Source organism: Mobula birostris, chromosome 12 (genome assembly GCF_030028105.1).
Source record: "Mobula birostris isolate sMobBir1 chromosome 12, sMobBir1.hap1, whole genome shotgun sequence".
Lineage (NCBI taxonomy): Eukaryota > Metazoa > Chordata > Chondrichthyes > Myliobatiformes > Myliobatidae > Mobula > Mobula birostris.
In genome coordinates, this window is record NC_092381.1 from 111,015,341 (window position 1) to 111,021,340 (window position 6,000).

Consider the following 6,000-nt stretch of genomic DNA (forward strand, 5'->3'; position numbering starts at 1 on the left):
TTTCAGATTTCTCAGTATGTCTGAGTTCACTCCACATTTGTTGAGGACTGTTAAGAGAAGATGTTGTGGTTTTGTGTACACAGTATGCCCCAACCATGAAACAGGTCTCGCCACTTCTATTTCACTTCAAAAGATTGATTTAATTGGCCAATTACACTGGTGCTTTGGACTCACCTTCCATTGTTTGAACAGGAGTGGAACCCTCTGGGTATTATATCTCCGGTATCCTCACATTTTGTGATTTGCATGGAGTTAGCTGCAGGAATGACCTGTTCTAGCCTATAATACCTCACGGGCATCAAGAGCTTTTCTAATTGCTGGTCAGCTTACCGTTTCCTGTTTTATATGTCAAACTAGGATATGGCATCTCCAAGTTGAATATCTCATATCTGTTCAAGAGGCATAAAATTGGGAGAATAATGTCCTGGCAGTGTTGGTTCTCTTAGGCACTCTTTTGCCATTTTATTTTTGGTGATGAAGCTGTTGACTAGGGATTGCGTTGACCTGGAACGTACACCAGCAGTTTCCAGCCGGGGATCTCTGTGCTGTGTGACTCTTTGGCTCAGAGTCGTGCAGCACAGATACAGGCCCTTCAGAACACCGTGCCCATGCTGGCCACCAGGGTCCCATCCAGACCAAGTGCGTTTGGTTCTCATCCTTCTATTCTGTGATGGTCTAAGAACTATCTAGATACGTGAGTGTTTTAAAATACATAAGTGCTTTCACCAGTCCCTCGGGTAGTGTACACCAGATTGCCTTCAGGCACCCCCTACTATAAATTTCTGTCCTAAAATTATTATGAGTTTTTGTTTTGTTTCCATGATATTACAGCATTGCAGCAATTGCGTTAAATTTACCAGCCCCGGACTAAAGCCGGCAACCCTTTTAGTCTGAGCACCAGTTACTCAATTCAATTTCAGTTCATTTTGGTTCAAGTCAAGTTTAATTGTCATTCAACCATATATGAATACCCAAATGAGACAACATTGCCCCGGGGTCAAGGTGCAAAACACAACACCAACAGTCACATACAGCACAAAGCACACATAAGATGGCAAGCACAAATGGTATCACAATCGCACAATAAAAGAGGCAAAAACTTGCGCCGTCAATCCACAGTTGATCACAATAGAGCCATCTCCCACCGAGCAAACACGGGGGCGGGGGGGTGCAGCACCACACCTGGCCCTAGTGGAGCGCATCAGACCCAATGCCCCTCCCCACACTTGGGTGGCAACATGGCTTGAGGCCCAGCTGTTGTACATAAAAACAATAGGCCCATATAGAATGTATTTTAAAATATGACCACACAAATATACATGTATATGGCCCAGACATCCCCCCAGCCCATTGGAATCTTCAGTCGACACACTAGAGCTTGTGAGTACTCCTGAAAAAGGAAACTGAAATCCCCAGTCAAGTGTCACGAGGCATTGTACTGTAAACTGCTGCCTTTAGGTGAAGCAATTGTGTAGGCGTGGTCTGATCTTAGGTGGAGCAAGATGCCAAAGAGTTTCCTAACCTGATGAAGAGGAGCTTGGGTGCTCACAAATAGCTGCAAAACTGCAAAGTACAGGGTGTGGGTAGCCCCCGGTTCATCCCGCACAATAGGGGTTTCCAACCTTTTTAATGCCATGGACCATTAAAGTTCGAAACCCCTGTCAGGAGCAAAACCGAGACACTGGTCACTGGCACAGTTTAAAACGCACATTTATTACTCTGGGTTTATCAAAGGACTTCAATTTTATTTTCAGCTCTTGTATATTTAGCTTTTCATTCCAGTTTGCTGAATGGAATTAACATTCAATAATTTTAGAGTCATTTAGGGTTTTGGATGTGTTATTAAACGATTTCTCTGAACAACTAAGCCTGGATACTTTGGGATGTAGCCTATGGATTTTGGGCTGCTGATCACGAAAAACACCATGAGATTTCCCTATCCAACATTTGTTTTAAAGTTACCTATATTTGTCATTTCAATTCATAATTCAAGTCAGAATAACTAATACCACGATTAAGAAATGCATTTTTGTTAGTCCACAAATCAAACAGGTCATCAATGACAGGCAGTTTGAAGAATTTCTAGTGGGACCGGAGAAAATCACATGGAAGGCATTCAGGGATATTGTTGAAAGTTTTCTTGGCAACTACAGAGCACCAGACTACATGCAACTTGCTTCAGCCATACAAAACCATGAAGTACAACATGTCACTAAAGATTCATTTTCTGCATTCCCATTTAGACTCCTTCCCTGCAAATCTTGGTGCTGTCAGTGACGAGCATGGTGAAAGGTTTCAGCAGGACATTGCGGTCATGAAGAAATGGTATCAGGGCAATTGGAATCCATCAATACTCTTAAGTGAGAAGCCTCAGATACTGAGTATAAATGAAAATCATCAACAAAACATTTTTAGCTGAGCTGAACTATTGCAAAGCATCAGCACCATTATGCAATTAAAACAGGTTATATTAAATAAAAGTTAATTTCTAGTTTCTCCAAATTCCTACGTGATACGAGTAGTCTGAAATTCAGCTTCAAGCGGTCTATCATAAACATTGAGGGGGAAGGACATGAATGTTGCCTACATCTATAGGCACTGAAGATGTAGCAGTCAGTGAAATAAAAGATCTGAGTTGGATGCTCAAATACTGTTTTTGTCATCCAAGTTACTAACTAGGGAGTTTCTTGTTATCCAGGCCTGGCTGATGAACACGACCATAAAACATCATCATGTACTATGTTGTATGATTGACCTTGATTGTTCTTAGCAAAGTCTTCTACAGAAGTGGTTTGCCATTTCCTTCTTCCGGGCTTTACAGGACGGGTGACCCCAGCCATCATCGATACTCTTATTGTCTGCCTGGCATCAATGGCCACATAACCAGGACTGGTGATATTTACCAGCTGCTCATATGACCATCCACAACCTGTTCCCATGGCTTCACGTGACCCTGATCCCTGGGGGGGCTAGACGGGAGCTACAACTTGCCCAAGGGTGACCTGCAGGCCAGTGGAGAGAATGAGGGCCTTACACCTCCTTTGGTAGGGATGTACCTCCAGCCCACCAAACAAAGACACGAGCAGAATTTGGCCATGGCTGATTCACATTTATTATACTGTACATAACATGAATTTATTTGTTTTACATAACATTTACTATAAATAAATAGAGTAGAGAGAAAAGGAATAACAAGGCAAGATGTGATGGCAGAGCAGAAGAAACCATTTCTAAATGTGTGTCTTCGGGGACCTGTACCTGTTCTGGAAGATTATTGTTATATTTAACCCTATCCTCCTGCCTTCTCCTGTTAACCCCATACCAATCAAGGACTATGAATTGCCGTCTTAAGTACAAGCGTGGACTTGGCCTTCACAACCCTATGCAGCAATCAATCCCAAAGATTCACCCCCTGACTCAAGAAATTCCTCCTGATCTCAGTTTTAAAGTGGTATCGCTTTACCCTGAGGCTGTCCCTGGGATCCAAGACTTTTTCACTAATGGAAATGTCCCCTCCACGCCCACTCTATTCAGGCCTAGCGTAGTGGATATTGGTTACTCAACTGGTAATTCAGAAAAGAGTTGCCACAACAATTTGTTATCTTGAATTTTTAAAAAGTTTAAAAACTGCTGTGATTCTTTTGGAGAAACCCAACTGGTTTACTAATACCCTTAAAGGAAGATTTAACTCCTTGTCCTACACATGATCCTAACCTGATGTAGTTCTACATGTGATTTCCATCTCATACCCAGATGTCAGACATTTATCTGCCCTCCCGAAGCTACCTATAACCCTCCTGTGTTGTATCGATTTTCCACTTTCTCAGTCGCACTGAGAATGTCATATCAGGGATGGACAGGAAACTAGCCTCAAAGTTGAAAGTAAATTTATTGTCGAAGTACTTATATATCACTGTATACAACCCCCAGATTCATTTTGTTGTGGACAAACTCAATAAACTTATAGAATAAGAACTCTAACAGAATCAATGAAAGACTGTCCAACTTGGACGTTTACTCAGAGTGCAGAAGATAATAAATTGCAAATAGAAAAAGAAGAAATAATAATTCAATAAGCAATAAATATTGAGAAAATGAGATAAAGAGTCCTGAAAGTGAGCCCAATTGTTGAGGGAATATTTCAGTGATGGGGCAAGTGAAGTTATCCCTTTTTGTAACTGTTCCTGAACCTGGTGATGTGAGTCCTGGGCTCTTGGACCTTTTACCTGATGGCAGCAGCGAGAAAAGATTATGGCCAGGCTAATGGGGGTCCCTGATGAAGGAGGCTGCTTTCCTGCGTCAGTGCCCTGTGTTGACATGCTCAATGGTTGGAGGGATTTACCTGTGATGGCCTGGGCCATATTCACTACGTTTTGTAGAATCTTGCCCATGTCCTGAACTACTTTTTTTTTAAAACAGTTCTTTAAAATGAAAGGTTTAATTCTTTGCCTCGGGGATTTTTGGTGTAGGACGTATGCTGACACACCACTCTTTGCTATTTTGCACAGTGTGTCACTTTAAACATTTAATCTGAATTCCAAGGTAATTTTAAATTTGTTTCATTCACCCTTAAAATGAAGCAAAGTAGTGGAGGAGGATGTTGTAGTCGTGGAGACTGGTTGAAGTATGGTACAAAAGAGGTAAGTCCAAATTAAATCAATGTTGTGGGGTTCAATGAAGAAAGACCAGTTTTGTAATGTTCATAGCACAGGGTTTGGAAGAGCCAAGGCAAAAAGTGAGGTGCACCAGTGCTGATTGAGCTGATGTGGAGATGTGCTTGGCATCAAAGAAATAAATGTCACAGTGAGGGAACTGTGCTTTTTTTAAAATATTAGCGTGGATGAAATAATTCTCCACATCAAAACTAATTTTGTCCTCTACTACTAGATGACACGATAGCGTAGCAGTTAATGGTTCAATGGTTCCATTTAATATCAGAGAATGTTTCCAGTATATAACCTGAAATTCTTACTCTTCACAGACATCCACAAAAGCAGAATGAATGACAGGAAAAATGTTAGAACCCCACAGCCCCTCCCACACACAAGCCATAGCAAAGCATCACCTTTTCCCTCACCTGCCTCAGCAAAAAGCAAGAGCCACCCCCCACCTGCCACCATGCAAGCAATAGCAAAGCCCTCAGAGACCATGATCTACAGTCCATCAAAAACTACTGTCCATCTCAAAAGTTTGACATGCCACAGTCTCTCTCTCTCACTGACAAAGGAGAGAGAGGTATCACTCCTACCACAGCAAGAGGAACTCTTATTACAGTTCAAGATATTCCAGAGCTTGGAGTCCAATTCCAATGTCATCTGCAAGGAGTTTGTATGTTCTCTCAGTGACTGCGTGGGTTTCCTCCGGGTGCTCCAGTTTCCCTGACAGTCCAAAGGCATAGATTAATTGGCCATTGTAAACCGCCCCGTGATTTGGCTAGTGTTAAATAGGTGGGTTGCTGGGCAGTGCGTCTCATTGGGCTGAAAGGACCAGTTCTGTGCTGTATCTCTATAAATATATAAATAAATGTTGCTGAGGAAGGGGAATTGTCTTGGCTTCCCATTAACTATTAGCCATTCACTTTCCGGTGAGCAGTTAGAGAGCACGAGAAGCCAGGATGTGGCTGGACTTGGACCTACCCATAAAGTCTTTCTGCTGACTGGCCTTACACAAGTAGGTGAGTTAAGCCAGGACCTGAGGAGCTGTAGTCCAGCACCTCCAGAAGAGGAAAAGATTCCCGATTTTTCTGGAAGACACTTTAACAGGAATCTCTGAGCTGCAATTAGTCTCCTGATTTTTTTTAAATGTAGGTACATTAATCCAAATACTGAAGTTCCACAAAATGTGAAAAAAAATCCTCTCATTTTGTATAAATCTGGGATATAATTTTACATGTACCAAATTACACAGATCAAAATAAAAGGCTTTTCAAAAACGGCAGCGTCTTGGTCTTCCTATTTACACTTTTGTGTTTGCTTCAGATGAGTGCATTTTCTATCATCT